This window comes from Nomascus leucogenys, chromosome 7b (genome assembly GCF_006542625.1).
Source record: "Nomascus leucogenys isolate Asia chromosome 7b, Asia_NLE_v1, whole genome shotgun sequence".
NCBI lineage: Eukaryota > Metazoa > Chordata > Mammalia > Primates > Hylobatidae > Nomascus > Nomascus leucogenys.
In genome coordinates this window covers 8,230,296-8,254,839 of record NC_044387.1, presented here as the reverse complement: position 1 = coordinate 8,254,839, position 24,544 = coordinate 8,230,296, and the positions used below count along the sequence as shown (strand labels likewise).

The following is a 24,544-nucleotide window of genomic DNA, read 5'->3' as shown; positions in this document are numbered from 1 at the left end:
CTGGTCTCGAACTCCTGACCTCGTGATCCACCCGCCTCGGCCTCCCAAAGTGCTGGGATTACAGGCATGAGCCACCGTGCCTGACCTTCAATTTCATCTTTTATATTTTATCCTATCCACTTCTGAAAAAGCACATATGCAGAGAAATGGCCTAAAGAGTGAGGCAAGAATCTGTAGTAGAATGAAAAGCAGCACTGAGTGCATACAAACCCAATATAGCAAAAATATGTACGTCTCATATATCTAATAATGCCTTCATTATTAGACAAATGAGCCCCCAAACGCAACCGGATTAAAATATGGGGCTGTGTTATTACTGTCAATGAAAAACAGCAATTTTTCAATGACTCTTCCAGTTATTGGGGGGGAGGGGGTGTGGGGTAAGAAAAACCAATTTTTTTTTTTTTTTTTTTTTGTTTTTTTGAGACAAGGTCTCACTCTGTTGCCCAGGCTGGGCAGGGGCACAGTCATAGTTCACTGCAGCATCAAACACCTGGCCTCAAATGATCATCCTGTCTCGACCTCTCAAAGTTTTGGGATTACAGGCATAAGCCACTACTTTCATTTCTCTGCTTTCATGTATTAGGTTGATCACTGAACTGTGGGTTGTAACACTGGCTGCTGATTGCCACTCCCCAACACTGAGAAACAGACCTGGCCAGAGAACTGCAGCTAATTCCTTATGTCCAAGTGCACATTTTTGCAGCTTTACTATAATTGCCAACTACCTGTGATGACTGGTGACTCCAGGACACTCAGCCCAAATGGGTTCCACACAAACTTTGGAGTCAACCTCTTCTTGCCATGACTGTGTCTAAAATACCCCTCTCTCCACCACTCTCCTTCAATTCCCAGGTACAAAGGGCTAGACTTAAGCCAGTGAATAGCAGTGACTATTCTTCCAGATTATTTTGGGAGGTTTCCAGGAATTTCCAGCACCTTTACCTGCCATGTGATATTTTTATTTGCCAATTTTTTATATTCAGTTATTACTGGCCATTACTATGAAAGAATTAGAAGCAATCATCTTGGAGGACAGCAAAAAACAGAGAGGAAAATAGGAATTCATCAAGCCTAGGACCCAGACTCTTTCCAAAGTTATCTGACTGAGCCACCACTTTGTATTACCTTTTATAATCCCTCTTAATCAATCAAGCTGATTTTTTTCCCCTTTCACCTGGGCCTGTCTCCTCAGAATCAAAGATGAAAGGGACAAGGCCAAATTGCTCCAAATGACTTCAGAACCAACTATTTAAAAAAAACAAGTTCCAAAACACATAAAGGGTAAAGTGAGGTACTAACAGACAGTTTAGTTTAGTTACAATGGTTTATGAAGCTACTTTCCTAGTTCCCCTGAAGGGGAGCTGAAAATGGAGTTGCCTGCAGGAAAGTCAACAGCCCTTTTAAAGGGTAAGTCAGACTCATCCTCTCCAATCCCTGGAGTGGCTCCCACCACATTCTTTGGGAAACTGGTCTCAAAGGCCCCCACTCCCACCCCCATGACCTATCTGAGCTCCTCCCCTACCACTCTCTGCTCTAGCCCCACAGTCTCCTTGTTCCTGGAACAGCCCTACCACATATCTACATAGAAACTGTTCTCACCTGCACGTTCTTCTCCCAGAGCCAGACAGCTTGCTCTCCTTCCAGTCTTTGGGCAAGTGTCACTCATCCCCTGGTCATTCTAGTAAAAACAGCCAGCTCCACACCTCTTCCCTGGCTGTAACTCCCTCCCCTGTTTTATCCCCTGCCTGGCCCCATACTTACTCCAAACAGATACATATATGCTACTTGTTTACTGTCTGTCTCTCCTCCGACTAAAATGTAAACTCCTTAAAGGGCAGAAACTGCCTGTTCCTTGCTGTAATCCTCATGTCATCACACCGGAGGGCTGTGTGAATGATTAAATGGTGTAAGAACTAGGCCTTAGAGAACTAGGCTAGAACTCACATATTCAGAGATGGTGCTGTGGGAGTGACATGAGAGAATTATAGAAAGTGAAAATAGAATATGATCAACCTAAAAGCAGAGCTGGAGGATGCTGAAGACCTTGCCTGTAAAATCCCATGAGTCCAGTTCTAAGGGAAAGACCCAACTTGAGTCCACATGAGAACTGTGAGGAAAGACTTCAGAAAGTAAATATGGATTAGAGTAGAAGATGGCCAGTAACCCCAACTTCTAAAAGCTTGACCCACATCTTGAAATATCGTTAAGTCTGAAACAGCTAGACAAGGGTCTACTTCCTTAAGCTTGATTATATAGTCATGTGACCCAAAACAATCATTAAACATTCATGTGCAAATAATGTCAGAATCTAAAGGAAACAACTTCTCATCCTATTCAAAATGCCTCTGTTGCTTTGTTCCAGTGAATCTGCAGGGCAGTAGGTAATAGCTATTCAAATGGTGATGACGATGCCTGACACTGTTCCAGCACTTCACATACACTAAACTCATTTAATCCTCACAACACCAGCACGCTCGTTTTACAGATGAGGAAACAGAAGCAGAGTTCACAAAGCTCCTAGGCAGCAGGGCTGGGGGCAGGCCATGTTCTTAACGTTACACTGCCCAGAGGGTCTTCCACATGGTCAGTAAAAGATGCCAGTTGTCCTGTCAGTTCGGCCTTGAAAGTGGGTAGCCACCCACAATAAATCTGTCCCTTCACTGCCACCCTCTCATAAGGACCTCCATACTGTTCCAGCTGGCTCTTCACCTCCCTCCCCCATCATTCTTACAACTATCAAGAGCAATTCTGTCTACACAAGTATTAATTTTTTCTCCTTGTGATGTGCTCCTGCTCTACTCCTCAGTGCCAGTGGCCTTCTCTAGATAAAACAAGGCTGAATGGGGGCTAAATTGAACAAAAACATTAAAGCTAGCAGTTTAAACTAATGAAAACCCTTCTCAAGAGATATTCTCTATAAAAAGCTGTGTTACACGTTGTTTAATTAATCCTTCTGGAAATAAAATCAGGCTTCTGAAGATCTGAGTGTATAAACAATGTTGCCACTTGCTCCATATTCTTCCTAAATAGGAGCCACCAAGAGCTAAAGGCCACTTTAAACATCAGCGTATCAGGCCTCAGGCTGCCCTATCTCCAGACAGGGAAAACAGATACACGAAGGACTCCTTCTTAGGTCTGTTCTCAGCCCTCCCCTGCAGATTCCCTGTCCTGTATGATACCCCTTTCCCTATTGTTATGGTTCTACTTTATGAAATAGAAGAAAAAAAAAATCCAAGGCCAAATACCTCCTGCAGGGTTCCAGTCATGCTAAATATTCTTAGTATACATGAAGCACCTGAGTACTAGAACATGGCTGCCCAGGTTTATCTTTTTTAGGAATGCCAAGTAAACCAATTAAGAAAACCAGGTAGCATATACCAATGACAGAAAACGTAAACCTGGAGCTATAAAATAAGTAATAGGCTGGGTGTGTTGGCTCACACCTGTAATCCCAGTATTTTGGGAGGCTGAGGTGGGAGGATCTCTTGAGGTCAGGAGTTCAAGACCAGCCTGGGTTAAAAAAAAATTTAAAATGCACAGTGTGATGAGGTATGCCTACAGTCCCAGCTGCTCAAGAGGCTGAGGTGGGATGATTGCTTGAACTCTGGAGTTCGAGGCTGCAATGAGCTATGAATGTGCCAATGTGCTCCACCCTGGGTGACAGTAACCCTGTCTCTTTAAAAAAAAAAAAAAAAAAAAAAAAAAAAAAAAAAAAGAGCTAATAGAGATAATTCCAATTTTATCCCATCATCTTTAAAAAAAGCATCAGTGTAGTCAGTTTTAAAGCACTGTGATTAGTAAGTGTCTCAATTCCTTCGTTTAAATGAATACAAATAGTAAGGAAAATCTGATACCCCAAAGGAATAAGTCACCTAAGGAACTTGCATACATACTCTAAAAAAGAGGCTGGGGTGGCTCACACCTGTAATCCCTGAACTTCGGGAGGTCGAGGCAGGCAGATCGCTTGGGCTCAGGAGTTCGAGACCAGCCTGGGCAACATGGCGAAACCCTATCTCTATAAAAAATACAAAAATTAGCCAAGCATGGTGATGCGTGCCTGTACTCCCAGCAACTCGGGGGGCTGAGGCAGGAGGATCGCCTGAGCCTGGGAGGCAGAGGTTGCAGTGAGCAGAGATCACGCCACTGCCCTCCAGCCCGGGCAACAAAGCGAGATTCTGTCTCAATAAATAAATAAAGAAGCCTACTGGTGTACTTCCTATCCATACTGACTCTCCCTTTCCTGTTTTTCTCCTATATTCCTAACTTTCTGAACAGTTTCAGAAGTGCTGTGGAGGTGTATTAGTGAGGTCCAGAACTCTGTGCCTATAAATTCCAGAGTTCATGTGTCCACCTCACAAACTCACTCATAACCAGCTGCAGACTTGTTCTCCCCATCCTATTAAAGGGCTGATGACCTTGCCCTCTTATAGAAAACTAACATTGGCTTTCTCTGTCCTTCTTCCTCCATATGTCCAACAACATCTCACTTCCCAACCCATTCTCTTTTTTGGAAAGAGTGTCTCACTCTGTTGCCCAGGCTGGAGTGCAGTGGCACGACCATAGGCTCACTGTAGCCTCAACTCCCAGCTCAGGCAATCCTCCTGCCTTAGCCTCCCAAGTAGCTGGGACTATGGGCATGGGACCCCTGGCTAATTTTTAAAAAATAATTGGGGCCATGGTTAATTTTTATAATTTTTTAAAAATAGAGACAGAGTCTCACTATGCTGTCCAGGCTGGTCTCAAACTCCTGGGCTCATCTCCTTCTTTGCCTTTAAATCCTCAAGATATTGACAATGATGCGTCTAGTTAGAGCCCCTGTGTGAGGGATATTCCCTGTTTGCCCCCCACAGCCTCTCCTCACCCATCTCCACCATACTCTATGCCCTAGAAGGGACAATGGAGGGACAACCGACAGGCCCCACCACCCTCTGCCTTCTGACCCAGTTTGGCTGGTAAGAGGCAGGAGAGGAGGAAAGTGAGACACAGGAACTTACTCTCCTGGCTCCCACCCCGAGGTTACTGAGGCTGGCTGAGACCCTCCACCAATGGCTGCAGCTCCATCAGGCAACCTGAACATATAGCCACTTTCTCCAAGCTCCAGGAACCACCTCACCCTCTGCCCTTCAGGTCTAGAAGGTAGTAGGTAACAACTCCCTGCTAACTGCCAGCCCAGAAGACTTCACTTTCCTGTTGGCTTCCCCAAACCCTGCTCACCCTTTACAGTCCCTTTATTAATCTTCTGCATTGTTGTCAACTCAGCATCGTGACCACCCTCCTTCCAAGCTCTCCTCTGCAGATCAGAAGCTGAGAACTTCCGTTCCCGAACCCTTTAGCAGCATGGTTCTGGGTTACAGTTTGCAATGAGAAGTGCAAGAGAGATTTAGAAAGCAAAATAAACGTAGAGGCTGATGTTTCCTGGAGGTAGATGCAGCACACGTGGATTCATAGCGGCTTCCCCATGAGCTCATGAGAACCATTCACTATGACACTTCAGTATGAAATCATCAGGAACCTTCCTAATTCCAGTTCTTCCAGGGTTGGGTAAAGCCTTAATTCCTGTATCAAAACCATTCATACCTGGAATAGAAAACTTCTCTTTTCCTGAATGAACCCTGAATGATACAATTAAACACTCCTCAAATTACCCAGTTTGAGTGTGCCATCTGTTTTCTACTGGGACCCTGACTGATAAAGTTTTTCTCATTCCTAGGATTTCAGAGTAGACTATTACCACTTGGGGAATGAGAGACTTCTATTTCATGCACTATGACGTAGAACAGGGACTAAAAATACTCCCTCAAGAAAACAGAAATGTCAGACAAAATGTATAGCCAAGTTGCAAGAAAGTAAGAAGTGCCCGAAGTCCAAAATTGGATGAGATACTATGAAGAGAGTTGCAGGCAGGTGCTGGGCTCTGAATGTCAAGGATGTGGGGTTTATAGGGCTTATTAACCATATGGCAAAGGTTTTTTTTTTTTTTTTTTTTGGGACAGAGTCTTGCTCTGTCGCTAAGGCTGGAGGGCAGTGGCGATATCTCGGCTCACTGCAAAGCTCTGCCTCCCAGGTTCACGCCATTCTTCTGCCTCAGCCTCCCAAGTAGCTGAGATTACAGGTACCTGCCACCACGCCCAGCTAATTTTTGTATTTTTAGTAGAGATAGCATTTCGCCATGTTGGCCAGGCTGGTCTTGAACTCCTGACCTCAAGTGAGCCACCTGTCTTGGCTTCCCAAAGTGCTGGGATTACAGGGTGAGGCACAGTGCTCGGCCAAAATGTCATTAACCTCATTTAAAAATTACAACCCTTACACTATCTCAACAGTATCAGAGCTTTATCTGTTCCCACTGACAGCAAAGTGCTCCTCTGCCCAAGGGAAAGAAATAGAGGCACAGGGGACCCCACAAATCAGAAGCAGGAGGGAAGGGAGGAGCTTGCCAGACAGGACCTCTACTTCAGGAAACCTGGTGCCAATGCCACACACAGGGTTGCTGGACACCACAGTGCCCAGGCAAGTGTGCACACAGAATCACTAGCTCAACATTATTTTTCAGAATCAGGCCTAAAGTCAGCTGAATTCCATCCTACAGTGGGCAGGCCTATTATTAGGCATAATCTCAAACAGCCAAGAGGCTGTAAGCATCCTATCCACCACATGCTTCTGTAACTCTGCAAGGAGATGCCATAAATCTGCTCCTGAGCAGACCAAAGGCACCTGGGCCCTATCCTGGCCCCACCCCTACTCCATGGCTATCTGTCTTATTTTCACAGGGGCATCCCAAGATCACTTCAGATGACCACATATGTGAGCAGGATGGCCAAATAGTTCCCAAAACGGGAGCAGGAGGAGGGTGGGAGCAGGGCATCTCTGGGGCTACTTAGAGCTCCTGTGGAATTTTCTTAAATGCTGAGTGCAGGGGCTTCTGAGATGTCATTGAATATATTTTTTCATTTAAAGGTTGTATTAATACATAATTTCTAAACCTTCAGAGGCAAAAGGGAAGTAATCAGTGTTGCCACTTACAGGCTAAAAGGATGTTCCATTTTATAATTCATTCAAATATAATTTTGAGGCCAGGCCTGGTGGCTCAAGCCTGTAATCCCAGCACTTTGGAAGGCTGAGGCAGGCAGATCACCTGAGGTCAGGAGTTCAAGACCAGCCTGGCCAACATGGTGAAATGCTGTCTCTACTAAAAATACAAAAACTAGCCACGTGTGGTGGCGGAAACCTGTAATCCCAGCTACTTAGGAGGCTGTGGCAGGAGAATCACTTGAACACAGGAGGTGGAGGCTGCAGTGAGCCAAGATCACGCCACTGAACTCCATTCCAGCCTGGGTGACAGAGTGAGATTCTGTCTCTTAAAAAGAAATAATAATAAAACAAACAAATATAATTCTGAATTAAAATTCAAAAGATATCAATGACCAATCCAAAGTACAAGTGGGCAAAAGCTATATGAAAATTAGAGACTTCACTGAACAACCCAAAAAAGCTCAAAACAAAATGAAAGAAACAAACTAGCAGAACAAATGGTATAGCTAGATAAAAAGGGCTAGTATTATAAAGACGTTAAGTCTCCACATATTAGTTTATAAAACTCTAATAGGTTCCAGTCAAAATCTCAATAGGGTATTAAAAAATAATTTTTAAGACTGGGCGTGGTGGCTCACCCCTGTAATCTCCCAGCACTTTGAGAGGCCAAGCCAGGCAGATCACATGAGGCCAGGAGTTCAAGACCAGCCTGGCCATTATGGTGAAACCCCGTCTCTACTAAAAATACAAAAATTAGCTGGGGATGGTGGCGCACGCCTGTAATCCTAGCTACTCAAGTGGCTGAGGCACAAGAATCACTTGAACTCTGGAGGCTGCAGTGAGCTAAGATGGTGCCACTGCACTCCAGCCTGGGAGACAGAGCAAGAGCCTCTCTCAAAAAAATAAAATAATTTTAAATTACTTCAAATGTACAGAAAAGTGCAAAAATAGTTCAAAGGGCTCACATACCCTCTTCAACGAGATTCTCCAACTGATGCTTTACATCATTTGCTCCATTATCTTTTTCTGGCCCCTTTGAGAGCAGGCTGAAGGCATGAAGTCCCATTGTTGCTCAATACTCTACTGCGTTATTTCCAAAAACAAGGACATTCTCCTCCATAACCAGCATACAAGCCTCCACATCAGGAAATCAACACTGATACTACACTCTCAATCCAATCCATAGACCCCATTTGAATTTTGTCAGCTGTCCCAACAATGTCTTTTTCCTTTCTGGTCCAGGAGTCTACCCCAGAGCTACATCTCACCAGTGTCAATCAATCTAGAATAGCTCCCTTTTCTCTTCCTGACTTCCATGTCCCTGCCAGAGTACAGTCTTTTCATTTTGCAGGATAACCCTCAATCTGATCTGTATTTCTTCATGACCAGACTCAGGTCATGCTTCCTTAGCGGCAATACCAGACACATGGTGCCGTGTTCTTCCCAGGACATTGCATAAGAAGAAGACTGATGGCAACCCATCCCACTACTGCTGATATTTACCATATTCACCTGGTCAAGCTTATTAGAGATGCAGTGTCTCAGGCCCCACAGACCTACAGGATCAGATTCTGCATGTTAACAAGGTCACTAGCAAGTCACACATATGTTACTGTTTGTGAAGTACCAGTGAAAGGTCTTATAAAAAGTAACAGCCACATGGGGAAGTTCGGATTTTATTAGAAGCCCTTGGAGGGTTTTAAGCTATAGAGTGGCATGATCTGGTTTCAGTTTTTAAATGGCTCCTCTGGCTGTTTTGTGGAAAACAGACCAGGGGAGGCGCAAGGACAGAGCGGGGAATTAGTTGGTAGTCTGGTTAAGGGATGTTGGCTGCATGGGTGAATGTGGTGTTGATGGAGGTGGTGACACATGGTCAAAACGGACACAGTTTGAAGTTAGAGCCAACAGAAATTGCTAATGGATCAGAAGTGGACATGAGAGCCATAACAACAATGATAAACAGCAGCAGCCAACACTAGTTAAACACAAGCCATGTGCCAGCCACTGCTCCATGTCTTTTCAGGTGAAAATTCATTCAACTGTCACAATAATCCCAAGAGGTACAAGTCACAACCCTTTATTCAAATGAAGACAACATGGTAGAGAGAGGTTGTGTAGCTGCCCAAGGCGTCAGATCTGAGCTTAAGCAGTGACTGGGGAGCTTGTACTCCCATCACCATTCCTTACAGAACAACTGCAAACATGGCACCATTTATGAAGAGGAATGAGGCTGGTGGTAAAGGGAATTAAGAGTGCTTTGCCCAAACAGGGCAACATGCGATTCCCACTGCACGTCCACATGGAAACAGCAGGGAGACAGCTAATGCGACAGGATCTCCAAGGAAAGGTGGGGTAGAGATAAAAATGGGAAGGTCATTAGCACAGAGGTAGTATTTAAAGCCAACAGAGTAGATGAGATCACCCAGAGCAGTTTTTCAAACTGCAGGCTGTGAAATCAATTTAGTGGGTCATGAACAGCACTTAAAAAAAAATGAAATAGAGCAGAATGGAAAATAACAGAGTCCACGGCTCATGAAGTATAAGAACCGTTTTGTGAAACTTTTTTTTCCTGTTGTGTCTGTGTGCACAAGACAGTGTAGTGTGTTTGTACTTGTCCGGCATTTGGTATGGCTGAAAAAAAGATTTAAAACCACTCATCTAGAGGTTAACTTGGAGTGACTGATCCCTGCAATCACTCTACCATTTAGAAGACGGAGAAGAGGAAAAGAAGCCAGAAAAGGAAGAGTGAAGAAACAGGAAGGAGGAAAGGCAGTGGGGGGTCCCAAGCAAATGTGACATGTTGGACATCCAACGTGGTGAGTCATGCAGTATGACCACAACAGAGATGTCCAAAATTATGGAATGGCAAGGTAAGCACACAGCTGTGGGAGCAGAGGGGCAGGTAACCTGTTTAAACTTAGCACAGAATAAACAAGGGAAGGAGAGAGGTGATACTAGGATTTTATTTGAGATCTAAGTTTAAAGGAACGGCAGGATATCCAGTCTGTAACTTCCATAAACAGCAAATATCCAGTCATTCTTTTATTGTTGTTGTTTTCAAGCATCTACTATGTGCTGGGCTGTTTACTAGACCTGGGAAAATAACTAGGACACTGTTCTATCCTGAAAAGCCTCAAACTGCAAAAGAATAACACAGTTGCAGTACAGTGAAGAGAGGGTCAGAAGACAGGGTGTGTAACAGGTTTGTTGAAGGCCACGGCAATTTTCCTTTCCAACCATACTGCTCACTATTGGCCAAACCCACCACTCCACATAGACCATGCGCTCTGACCTCTTGATTTGTGCTTGGCCTCTCCCCAAAACATTTTCCAAATCTGAGTCATTCCTCAAGGCCACTTGGCTTCCTCACTGAAGCCTTCAGGAAAACGGCTCAGCTTGGTGATCTTGCCTTCCCCAAACAGCTACAGCACTTCTTGTCCAAACACCATTACCTGGTGGCTGTGTCCTTATTTCCCTACTTGGTATGAATGCCTTATCTCCCCTGCTGAGCCATATATTGTTGAAGGCATGTAACAAACATGTCTCACATCTACAAGGTCCTCAAACAGCAGCCAAGCAAACACTTGTTGGTCTGCTATTAGACTTCCCTCCAATCCAACTTGCATTTCAGCATCTCAATGAAAAAGATCTGATCAATTCACCCCCTATTTTAAAAACTTCACTGGCTCCCAATTATTAGCATAGCACATGCAGACTTGTCTTCCAGGTGTGCCACACAGCTTTCCCCTTCCCTGCCTCCCAAACACCTTAAAGTTGAAGTAACAGCAATAAAAATAGTCACGTGCTACATAACGCATTTCTGTCAACAACGATAACGTACACAATGGTGGTCCCATCAGAGTACAACGGAGCTGAAAAATTCCTATCGCCTGGTGATGCTGTAGCTGTCATAATGCAATGTATTACCTCCTTGTTTATGGTGATGCAAGTGTAAACCTAATATACTGCCAGTGGTATAAAAGCACAGCACATACAACTACGTACAGTACATAATACTCGAAAATAAACTATGTTACTGGTTTACATATCCTATGTAGAATTCTATGTTATGGATACTATATATTCTACTTATAAAAACAGTTAACTAAAGCTGGGTGTGGGAGCATGTGCCTGTAGTCCTAGCTACTCAGGAGGCTGAGGCAGGAAGATCTCTTGAGCCCAGGACTTCAAGTCTAGCCTGGGCAACATGGCAAGACCAATCTCAAAAAATAAATAAATAAAAAGTTCACTGTAAAACAGCTACCGTCAGGCCTTGCAGGAGGTACCCAAAAGAAGGCGCAGGTGCTCATGCTTGTAATCCCAACACTTTGGGAGGCCAAGATGGGCAGGTCACTTGAGACCAGCCCCGCCAACATGGCAAAACCTCATCTCTACTAAAAATACAAAAGTGAGCCGGGCATGTTGATGCATGCCTATAATCCCAGCTACGCGGAAGGCTGAGGCAGAGAATCGCTTGAACCTGGGAGGTGGAGGTTGCAGTGAGCCGAGATCATGCCACTGCACTCCAGCCTGGGCGACAGAGAGAGACTGTCTCAAAAAAAAAAAACCAAAGCAAACAAACAAAAGACACTGTTATCATAGGAGATGATAGCTCCATGTATGTTACTGACCCTAAAGACCTTCCAGTGGGCCAAGATGTGAAGCTGGAAGACAGTGATATTGATTATTCTGACTCTGTGTAGGTTTAGGCTAATGCATGTGTTTGTGTCTTAGTTTTTAACAAAAGTGTTTAAAAAGTAAAAAAATAAAAAATATTTAAATATGGCTCGGTGCGGTGGCTCACGTCTGTAATCCCAGTACTTTGGGAGGCCAAGGTGGGTGGATCACATGGGGTCAGGAGTTCCAGCCCAGCCTGGCCAACATGGTGAAATCCCATCTCTACTAAAAAAATACAAAAATTAGCCAGGTATGATGGCATGTGCCTGTAGTACCAGCTACTTGGGAGGCTAAGGCAGGAGCATCGCTTGAACTCGCGACATGGAGGCTGCAGTGAGCTGAGACCGTACCATTCCACTCCAACTTGGGCGACACAGCAAGACTGTCTCAAATAATAATAATAAATAGAAAAAAAAAGCTTATAGAATAAAGTGGCTAGGCCTGGTGGCTCACACCTACAATTGCAGAACTTTTGGGAGGCAGAGGAGAAAGGATTGCTTGATGCTAGGAGTTTGAGACCAGCCTGGGCAACGCAGCATGACTCCAGCTCTACACAAACTAAAAAAACATAGCCAGGCCGGGCGCGGTGGCTCACGCTTGTAATCCCAGCACTTTCAGAGGCCGAGGCGGGCAGATCACGAGGTCAAGAGATCGAGACCACGGTGAAACCCCGTCGCTACTAAAAATACAAAAAAAAAATTAGCCGGGCGTGGTGGCGGGCACCTGTAGTCCCAGCTACTCGGAGAGGCTGAGGCAGGAGAATGGCGTGAACCCGGGAGGCGGAGTTTGCACAGTGAGCCGAGATTGCGCCACTGCACTCCAGCCTGGGCGACAGAGCGAGACTCTGTTTAAAAAAAAAAAAAAAAAAAAAAAAAAAAAAAAAAAAAAAAAAAAAAAAAAAAACAAAACAAAACAACAACAACAAAAAAAAACGTAGCCAAGCATGGTGGCATGCACCTGTAGTCCTAGCTACTCAGGAGGCTGAAGTGAGGGTTGCTTGAGTCCAGCAGTTTGAGGTTACAGGGAGCTATGACTGCACCACTGCACTCCAGCCTGGAACAGAGTAAGACTTTATCTCTAAAAGTAATTAATAATCATCATAAAAGAAAAAAGTTTATAGAATAACACAATGACAGAAAATATTTTTGAACAGCTGCACAATGTGTTTGTGGTTTAAGCTAAGTGTTATTACAAGAGTCAAAAGGTTACAAATTTTTTATAAAGTTTTTAAAGTAAAAAAGTTACAGTAATCTGGCCGGGCACCAGTGGCTCACGCCTGTAATCCCAGCATTTTGAGAGGCCGAGGCGGGTGGATCACAAGGTCAGCAGATCAAGACCATCCTGGCTAATACGGTGAAACACCGTCTCTACTAAAAATACAAAAAATTAGCCAGGTGTGGTGGCGGGCGCCTGTAGTCCCAGCTACTCAGGAGACTGAGGCAGAAGAATGGGGTGAACCTGGGAGGCGGAGCTTGCAGTGAGCCGAGATCAAGCCACCGCATTCCAGCCTGGGCGACAGAGCGAGACTCTGTCTCAAAAAAAAAAGAAAGAAAAAAGAAAGAAAAAAAGTACAGTAATCTAAGGTTAATAATATCAAAACAAGAAAACTTTTAAAAATAAATTTAGTGTAGCCCAAATGTACAGTGTTTATACATCTACAGCAGTATGCAGTAACGTCCTGGGCCTTCACTTTCACTCACCATTCACTCACTGACTCACCAAGAGCAACTTCCTTATCTTTTATACCTTATTTTCACTGTACCTTCTCTATGTTTAGATATATGCAGATACATAAATACTTACCATTCTTTCACAATTGCCTACAGCATTCAGTACAGTAACATGCGGTACAGGTTTGTAGCCTAGGAGCAATAGGCTATACCACATAGCCTAGATGGGCAGTCGGCTACATCCAGGCTAGGTGTGTGTAAGTACATCCTAAGATGTTAGAAAAATGACAAAAATCACTCAATGACGTGCTTCTTAGAAATATTCTGTTGTTAACTGAGGCATGATTGTACCAAAACAAAACAAAAAACAACGTACCACCAGCACCAAAGGTGCGCAGAGATGAAAATTAAAAAGACTGATATTCATTGAACTGCTGACAACAGATGTTTTGGGGGTGGGATTACAGGGTATAGTCATATCTTCCAGAAACTCGTTTGATCGGCCGGGCACAGTGGCTTACGTCTGTAATCCCACTTTGGGAGGCCGAGACAGGCGCATCACGAGGTCGGGAGATCGAGACCATCCTGTCTAACATGGTGAAACCCTGTCTCTACTAAAAAAAATGCAAAAAAATTAGCATGGCGTGGTGGCGGGCGCCTGTGGTCCCAGCAACCCGGGAGGCTGAGGCAGGAGAATGGCATGAACCCAGGAGGCGGAGCTTGCAGTCAACCAAGATGGCGCCACTGAGCTCCAGCCTGGGCAACAGAGCAAGACTCCGTCTCCAAAAAGAAAAAAAAAAAAAGAAACTAGTTTGACCAACATGTTAATTTTAAAACAATAAATAAAATTTAAAAGAAAAAATAATTGCAACTACTTTTATTGAGTGTTTAAATTATGTGCAATGCAATATTTTTTGTTTTGAGACAGAGTCTCCCCCTCTGTCGTCCAGGCTGGAGTGCAGTGGTGCAATCTCAGCTCACTGCAGCCTCCGCCTCCCTGGTTCAGGCAATTCTCCTGCCTCAGTCTCCCAAGTAGCTGAGATTACAGGCTTGTGCCACAATACCCGGCTAATTTTTGTATTTTTAGTAGAGGCGAGGTTTTCACCATGTTGGCCAGACTGGTCTCGAACTCCTGACTTCAAGTGATCCACCTGCCTCGGCCTCCCAAAGTGCTAGAATTACAGGTGTGAGCCATCACACCCAACTGCAATGCAATATATTATAGTCTCATTTTATCTTAACTATTATGCAGTAACTAGCCATTCTGCAGATGAGGAAACAAAGGCTCAGAAAGTTTAGTAACTCTCATAAGGTTATACAGCCAGTCAGTGAAGAAGACAGGCTGGGACTAATAAGGAATGTGCCCTAACTTCTACTGCTCTTAGCAATGTTCTGTGTATTCCCAGCACACCCAGCAGGGACCTTCTGCACCTTTTCCTTTGTTCAGCCTGGTCCTTCTGCCTGAATAATACCAGCTTTGCTGACATACCAGTCACCTTTCAAGTCCAGTGCAAATTCCACTTTTCCCTCAACACCTTCCTTGAACACAAACCATGATGAGCATTACCAGAGTCATCTACCCTTCTATTTTCCCCACAGTGTGGGACCTTAGTTCTCCTACTGCCACGCACAGAGCAAGCATTCAAACACTGGGTGAATTAAGTTGACAATATAAATTCTCTGACAAATGTAAAGATAACAGATGAGGACCAAAAGTTTTAATCTGTGAGGGAAATTAATACCAAGAAAGGGTTTCCATAATCCCTACCCTCATTCTCTGCTCTGAACCTCACCTCTCATTGAGGCATAAGGAAACGCAGGTTAATTTTCACCTCTTCCAAAAAGTGGCTTTACATAATAAATCCCACTTCTGAAGAATAAGCTACCTAACTTGTTATTAAAAATGTAAGCAATGAGAATAAAAGGTTTCTTTAGAGTTTTAAAAATTACTTTCAATGCCTCTAACCCTTGAAAGAAAGCACTTAAGTTTAGTACAAACAAAATGTAAAAACATGAAAAGTTACTTTCCATATACATAAACATGGAGACACAAAACCAGTGAAACAGACACGTTTAAAATTCAAAATGCTCTTAACAACTGACCGCATCTGAATTTATGAGCAGAAGTCGAGTCCAAACAACACACTGTAAAACAAAAGTGCTGGCTAACAACCTTAGAAAGAAAGTATACGAGGGGACAAACAGGTCTTAATGCGTCCTTGGCCTTCCTGAGCAAAGCAATGAGAAATACAGTCAACCAAAGCATTTAGTCTTGATTTTACTGGAGGTACCAACACCATTGGTCAACCTGTCAAATGAAGCAAAAAGCAGAACCGAGTTCTATGGGTTTAGTCCCCTCCAGATAAAAGCCAGTGGACCTTTTTTTTTTTTTTTGAGACAGAGTCTGGCTGTCTCCCAGGCTGGAGTGCAGTGGCGCGGTCTCGGCTCACTGCAGGCTCCGCCCCCCGGGGGTTCCCGCCATTCTCCTGCCTCAGCCTCCGGAGTAGCTGGGACTACAGGCGCTCGCCACGTCGCCCGGCTAATTTTTTTGTATTTTTAGTAGAGACGGGGTTTCACTGTGTTAGCCAGGATGGTCTCGATCTCCTGACCTCGTGATCCGCCCGCCTCGGCCTCCCAGAGTGCTGGGATTACAGGCGTGAGCCACCGCGCCCGGCCTGCCAGTGGACCTTTTTACAGTTTATGGGGTCTTCTCCATATGGCTGGGGATGCAGGCATGGGAGGAATATTGTCTGGACGATTAATTCCTGTGAAATGAACACAGGAGTTAGGAGGAGCGGAGGTGAGTCAACACACTCTACACTTCCGCTGTTGCCTCACACTCACCACAATTCCAAAATACCAAGAAATAATGTGCTAGTTCTTGCTTTTTTTTAAGTGTCCATAAGCTAAAAGTCCTTCTGAAGATTGAGCGTCCCACTTAAAAGCCCAAACCAAAAAATAGTTTGCAGGATTATTTCAAATATATTGAAAACATCAAAATGCTAACTCCAAACTAAGGTGAAATAGTTACATCTCAGTATCCAAGAAGAGCATCAAGAATTAGCAAATTAATTTAGGGTCAGAAAACCTTAAAGAAACAAAAAGATTATTTCAGTAGCATAAGAACTTTGTACCGGGTGCAGTGGCTCACGCCTGTAAATCCCAGAACTTTTGGAGGGCAGGGCAGGCGGATCACGAGGTCAGGGGTTCAAGACCAGCCTGGCCAACATGGTGAAACCCCACCTCTACTAAAAAAAATACAAGAATTAGCCAGGCATAGTGGTGCATGCCTGTAGTCCCACATACTCGGGAGGCTGAGGCAGGAGAATTGCTTGAGCCCGGGAGACAGAGGTTGCAGTGAGCCGAGATCGTGCCACTGCACTCCAGCCTGGCGACAGGGTGACACTCTGTCTCAAAAAAAAAAAAAAAAAAAAAAAAAAAACAAAAAACAACTTTGTAAATGTCTGTAGCTCTAGACCTTATTTTAGGGTGCAAGCCATAACTATGTTAAGGAGGGTGCCATGTATAAATATAACAGACACTGAGACAAAAGAAAACTACTCCTGACAGCGGTTTGCCATCTTTCCCAAGAGATTTGAGGGACAGTAACCATTAAACTTTCCTCTTCCCTTCTCAACTGGGGACTTCTCTGATGTAATATCAGGGAGAAGAACAAGGGAACATTGGGTATCAACTGGTGCACACCATTCTCTCTCCTAAAGTGACAGAAAGAACACTGAGTAGTACTATCTTACCTAGAGTCAAACTAAATGACTTGAAGAAAGAGACCAAGAAAAACATGTTTAGAAAATCATCTAGAAATAGGATTTTATTTTAGTAAACAAAGTGAACAAAAAATACAATTTTATTTGTAGCTACAATTGCTTCCACTATTAAATGTGTTTTCTATTGATTCTCCTGGGTCATCTGTTGGAAAAAGTACTACATTTAGAATTAGGAAATCTAAATACTTCCTAGTTTTGCCATTTGTTCTGTGACTTGGGCAAGTTATTTAACCCACATGTCTCACATTCTTCATCTGCAAAAGTGGAGTTAACCTACCTTGCCACCGCACAGGAATGTCCCACAATAAGTCTGCAAACAGATAAGTACCATATAAATTAAAATCATCACTATTAGAATTACTGCCCTCTTTCCCTCTCTCAGGTAAAAACTTGAACCAATAATAAAATAAGCAAAAGACACCAGACATGGTGGCTCACGCCTGTAATCCCAGCACTTTGGGAGGCCGAGGCAGGCAGATCACTTGAGGTCAGGAGTTCAAGACCAGCCTGGCCAACATGGTGAAACCGTCTCTACTAAAAATACAAAAATTAACTGGGCATGGTGGCAAGCACCTGTAATCCGAGAATCACTTGCTTGTACCCAGTAGGCAGAGGTTGCAGTGAGCCGAGATCTCACCACTGCACACTCCAGCCTGGGTGACAGTGAGATTCCACTTCAAAACAAAAACAAAAACAAAAAAAAAACAAGTAAAAGACAACAAGAAAAAAATGGAAAAGAGGTTAGTTATCAAACAAACAAAATAAACCCTAAAAAACACAATAAATAACTACCAATTGGTGTAACAGCACTCTGTGACAGCTAATTTTTGTCATTCTCGAATTAGGAAAGATCCCACACCCTGGGATCTACAGTCCATTCACAGAAATCACAGCAGGGTTAAATCCTCATCAATCCTCTAATTCACAATGAAGAATGCCGACAGAGCGCATTCTTAATCTATATGGCAAGAACTATAAGCCACAAGACCAATCCCCACCCTCCCCACAGAGGGACAGTGGCCTTACAGTTGGAGCTCTACTTGGAGGCAGATGGCCTCTAAAGTGCAAGAGTTTTCCCTCCTTCCCTGACCACTGGCATGCAATTAGCAAACACCCTAACCCCAGTCATTCTGAAATAAGCCAATGGAGAGTCACCTGCAATCCTGAATTTTCAAAATAAAAAAAGTCAGAGACACAAACATTCTATGAAAAATCAGCCACAAGCATAACATTGCAGGTATTGTGGGTTTGGTTCCAGACCATGGCAATAAAGCGAGTCACACAAATTTTCTGGTTTTCTAGCACATATTAACTTTTATATGTGTACACTACACTTCAGTCTACTAAGTGTGAAATGGTATTGTGTCTAAAAGACAATGTACCTACCTTAATTTAAAAAATACTTTATTGTTAAAAAATGCTAACAGTCATCTGAACCTTCAGGGAGTCCTTATCTTTTTGCTGGTGGAGGGTCTCGCCTCCATGTTGATGGCTGTTGACTAATTAGGGTGGTGGCTGCTGAAGGCTGAGGTGGCTGTGGCAAATTTTTTCAAATAACACAACAATGAAGTCTGATGCATCAACTGGCTCTTCCTTTCAGAAGAGATTTTTCTATAGCATGCCAAACTGTTTGATAGCATTTTACGCACAGTAGAACTTCTTTCAAAATTGCAGTCAGTTCTCTTCAACCCCGCCACTGCTTAATCAACTACATTTATGTAATATTCTAAATCTTTCATTGGCATTTCAACAATGTTCACAGCATCTTCATCAGGAGTAGATTCCATCTCAATAAATCACTTTCTTTGCTCATCCATAAGAAGCAACTCTCATCTGTTCAAGTTTTATCGTGAGATTACAGCAATCCAGTTACATCTTCAGGCTCCACTTTTAATTCGAGTTCTCTTGCTATTTCTACCACATCTGCAGTTCCTGCCTCCACTGAAGTCCTGAACCCCTCAAAGTCATCCATGAGGACTGGAATCATCATCTTCCAAAACTTCTGTTCATGTACTGACCTCCTCCCATGAATCACAAATGTTCTTAATGGCATTTAGAATGGTAAATCCTTTCCAAAAGGTTTTCAATTCACTCTGCCCAGACCCACTAGAGGAATTATTATGTATAGCACCTAGAGCCTTATGAAACATATTTCTTAAATAAGACTTGAAAGTCAAAATGATTCCTGGATCCAGGGGCTGCAGAATAGATGCTGTGTTAGCAAGCATGAAAACAACATTTATCTCCTTGTACATTTCCATCAGAGCTCTTAGGTGACCAGGTGCACTGTCAAGAAGTAATATTTTGAAAGAAATCTTTTCTGAGTAGTAGATCTCAACAGTGGCCTTAAAATATTCATTAAACCATGCTATACAGATGTGCTGTCATCTAGGTTTTGTTGATCCACTGACAGAGCACAGGCAGAGTAGATTTAGCATAAATTTATGGGCCCTAGAATTATTAGAATGGTAAATGAGCACCGGCATCAACCTAAATTCACCAGCTACACCAGCTCCTAATAACAGTCAGCCTGTCTTTTGAAGCCAGGCACTGATTTATCCTAATTATGCAAGTCCTAAATGGCATCTTCTTCTGACATAAGGCTACACTGAATATCTGTTCAATATAGCCACCTTCATCAGTAATCTTGGCTACATCTTCTAGATAACTTGCTGCAGCTTCTACATTAGCACTTGCTGCTTCAACTTGCATTTTAATGTTACAGAGATGGCTTCAAGAACTTCAGGAATCAATCTGTGCTAGCTTCGAACTTCACTTCTGCAGCTTCTTACCTTTTTCAGCCTTCACAGAAGTGAAAAGAGTTAAATTCTTGCTCTGGGATTATGCTCTGGCTTAAGGGAATGTTGTGGCTGGTTGGATTTTCTATGTGGGTCACTAAAACTTTGTCCATATCAGCAATAAGCTGTTTCGTTTTCTTCTCATTCATGTGTTCACTGGAGTTGTACTTTTAATTTTCTTCAAGAACCTTTTCTTGCATTCATAACTTGGCTACATGTTTGGTACAAGAGGCCTAGTATTCAGCCTATCCTGGCTTTTGACATGCCTTCCTCACTAAACAATCATTTCTAGCTTCTGATTTAAAAGTGAGAGATGTGTAATTCTTCCTTTCACTTGAACACTTAATGGTCACGATCAGGTTATTAACTGACCTAACTTCAATACTGTTGTGTCCGAGGTAACAGAGACCTGAGGAGGTGGTGAGATGGAGGAACACCCAGTTGGCAGCAGTCTGAACACACATCTATACACAACATGTATAAATCAAGTTCGCCGTCTTATATGGGAGTGCTTTGTGGCGCTCCAAAACAATTACAAAAGTAACATCAGGCCGGGCGCGGTAGCTCATGCCTGTAATCCCAGCACTTTGGGAGGCCGAGGTGGGCGGATCATGAGGTCAGGAGATCGAGACCAACCTAGCTAACACGGTGAAGCCCCGTCTCTACTAAAAACACAAAAAAATTAGCCGGGTGTGATGGCAGGCGCCTGTAGTCCCAGCTACTCAGGAGGCTGAGTAAGGAGAATGGCGTGAACCCAGGAGGCGGAGCTTGCAGTGAGCTGAAATTGCGCCACTGCACTCCAGCTTGGGCGACAGAGCGAGACTCCATCTCAAAGAAGAAAAAAAAAGTAACATCGACGATCACTGATCACAGATTTTCATGACAGGTAACAATTTTAAAAGTTTAAGGATGAGCGCGGTGGCTCACGCCTATAATCCCAGCACTTTGGGAGGCCGAAGTGGGTGGATTGTCTGAGGTCAGGAGTTTGAGACCAGCCTGGCCAATACAGAGAAACCCCATCTCTACTAAAAATACAAAATTAGCAGGGCGTGGTGGCGCACGCCTGGAATCCCAGCTACTCAGGAGGCTGAGGCAGGAGAATCACTTGAACCCAGGAGGCGGAGAATGCAGTGAGCCAAAATCGCACCATTGCACTCCAGCCTGGGGAACAAGAGCGAAAATCTATCTCAGAAAAAAAAAAAGTTTAAAATATGCGGGCCAGCTGTGGTGGCTCACGCCTGTAATCCCAGCATTTTGGGAGGCTGAGGCAGGCAGATCACTTCAGGTTAGGAGTTCCAGACCAGTCTGGCCAACACGGTGAAACCCCACCTCTACTAAAAATAAAAATATTAGCCAGGCGTGGTGGCACACACCTGTAATCCCAGCTACTCAGGAGGCTGAGGGGGAGAATCGCTGGAATCCAGGTGGTGGAGGTTGTAGTGAGCCGAGATGGCGCCACTGCAACTCCAGTGCAGCTCTGGGAGACAGAACGAGACTCCGACTCAAAAATAAATAAAATAAACAAAATGTTTAAAATATTGGGAGAATTACCAAAGTGTGACAAAAAGACACAAAGTGAACACATGCTGTTGAAAAATTGGCACCAACAGACTCAGACTTGCTCAATGCAGGGTTGCCATAAACCTTCGATTTATAAAACAAAAAAATCCCACAATATCTGTGAAGTACAATAAAGTAGAATGCAATAAAATGAGGTATCCCTGTATTTCCAAAGCTTCTAGGTGGTAATAATAATAGCTAAAATTTATCTAATGATTACTGTAAGTCTGGCAATGTTCTAAAAGCTTTAGTTATGAACTAATTTAACTGGCACAACCACCCACGAGGTAGGTACAATTATTATTTCCATTTTCTAGACAACGAAACAGAGGCAGAATAGTTATTTGCTTGAGGTCACATTGCAAACAAGTGGCAGAGCTAGGATTCAAAAATCAGGCAACTGGCTGCAGAGATCATGCTCTAGATAGTGAGTCTTAAAGCACCCACCAACCAACACCACCTGGTTTACCCAAACAATTCAGGCATCTTAACAGTGTCACACAGAGACATAAACAATAATACAGTGTAACAGTATCTCTCACCATATGGTCACTTGTTTCAAGGTTAATGTTAGAATTAACATGAGTCCATGAAAATAAGACCTTGTTTTCTGTTTACAGTAATATGGACTAAGTAACTGGACAAAAAACTGGATACAATATATATACACACATCTTTCCAAAAGTAACAAAAATCTAACAAGATAGTGAGATATTATCAGATTAATATCCTGAAAAAGATGGAAATCCAAAGAAAGAGGCAAGACCTGGGGGCATTTGTTGATTTGCCAGTGGAGGCCCAGAAAGTGCCTGGCTCACTCCAAGGTCTTGCATAGGAGATAACTTATAACTCGTAACTCAGTAACGTGCTCCTCACCCCAGCGAACCTGTGAACTGAGGCCCCATAGGGCTGCATCCTAGGAGTAAGACTGAAGTAGAAGTAAATAAGCCCTCCCATGGACTCAGCTTCAAACCATCTGGATAGTCCATAAAAAACTCAAATCTTCAACTTTTTTTTTTTCCTGAGACACAGTCTTGCTCTGTCCCCCAGGCTGGAGTGCAGTGGCGCCATCTCAGTTCACTGCGACCTCCGCCTCCTGGGTTCACACGACTCTCCTGCCTCAGCCTCCCAAGTAGCTGGGATTACAGGCACCCGCCATCATGCCCGGCTAATTTTTGTATTTTTAGTAAGGAGGGGGTTTCACCATGTTGGCCAGGCTGGTCTCGAACTCCTGACCTCAGGTGATCTGCCTGCCTCAGTCTCCCAAAGCGCTCTGGGATTACAGGCCTTAGCCACCACGCCTGGGCTTCAACTTGTATTAAAATGATCCTCGTTGGCTAGTGCCGTCAGTCACCTGGAAAAAGACATCACACGCAAAGCCTCTATTTCTATAAACAATTTTTCAAATACCATGTCCAGCACACAAACATATGAACAAAGTACCATGAGTAAGAACCATGAGAGGCAGTTATAGATCCAAAGGAACTCCAAATACTGGAGATATCGGGAGCCTATAAAAGAACTATATTTAGTATGTTCTAGGAAATAAAAGTGAAGTTTGAAAAATTTAGCAGGGAACAGGAATCCATAAAAAACAACGTAGCCGACTTGAATCACAACTGAAAAATACAGTAAGATATTGGTAAGAACTATCCATTGAGTTATTAAGTTAAAAGCAGATTAATCAGCTGGGTGTGGTGGCTCATACTTGTAATTCCAGCACTTTGGGAGGCTGGGGCAGGTGGCTCACTTGAGGCCAGGAGTTCAAGACCAGCTTGGCCATCATGGTGAAACTCCATCTCTACTAAAAGCACAAAAATTGGCCGGGTGGAGGGGCACACACCTGTGGTCCCAGCTACTCGAGAGGCTAAGGCACAAGAACTGCTTGAACCCGGGAGGCGGAGGGTGCAGTGACAGCCAAGATCGTGCCACTGCACTGCACCCCAGCCTGGGCGCAAGAGTGAGACTCTTGTCTCAAAAAAACGCAGATTAGTCAAAGAGAAGACTGATTAACTGAAAACAGGTCAAAGTAATCTATCTAGAATGAAAAATAGAAAAGAAAAAAAAACACTTGTAATGGATGCCATTTAATCCCAGCACTTTAGGAGGCTTAGGCAGGCAGATCAGGAGGTCAGGAGATCGAGACCATGCTGGGTAACACAGTGAAACCCCGTGTCTACTAAAAATACAAAAAATTAGCCAGGCGTGGTGATACGTGCCTGTAGTCCCAGCTACTCGGGAGGCCGAGGCAGAAGAATCACTTGAACCCAGGAGGCGGAGGTTGCAGTGAGCCGAAATCGCACCACTGCACTCCAGCCTGGGCGACAGAGAGAGACTTCGTCTCAAAAAAAGAAATCACAAAAGAAAGGGTGACTACAAGGTTGAACATATCCTTGTATGGTTGGACTCTTAGAATGAGAAGGGAATGGAGGCAAGGCGATAAGTGAGGAGAAGTATTGGGAATTTTCCAGAACAAATAAGAGATATCACCAAAGAATCAAGAATCTTGGTGAATACAAAACAGATGGTCTCTATTATCTAGAATGTCTTCCAAAAATAACATGAACCTGTTCTGTTAGTATAGTACCACCACAGTTAAATGTCTATTGTGGTCATACTAGGGGTTATCATAGGGTATACTATATAGACAAACTTATAACATTCTCGGCACGTGAGGAGCTCAAGGTCAAGGATTTACAAGAGGTATTTTCAACTGTAAAGATCTCTCTACCCGGCCAGGCGAGGTGGCTCACGCCTATAATCCCAGCACTTTGGGAGGCTGAGGCAGGCGGATCACCTGAGGTCAGGAGTTCAAGATCAGCCTGGCCAACATGGTGAAACCCCAAATAAAAATACAAAACTTGGCCAAGGGTGGTGGTGGGCACCTGTAATCCCAGCTACACGGGAGACTGAGGCAGAAGAATCACTTGAACCCAGGAGGCGGAGGTTGCAGTGAGTGGAGATTGCACCACTGCACTTCAGCTTAGGTGACAGAGCGAGACTCTGTCTTCAAAAAAAAAAA

General features: G+C 43.8%; 1 protein-coding gene across 4 annotated transcripts in view; it reads right to left on the bottom strand.

Annotated features, from left to right (window-relative positions):
• The window catches only part of TCF20 (transcription factor 20), a 184,345-nt gene that overhangs the window by 55,766 nt on the left and 104,035 nt on the right, over positions 1–24,544 (bottom strand). The window lies entirely within an intron of this gene.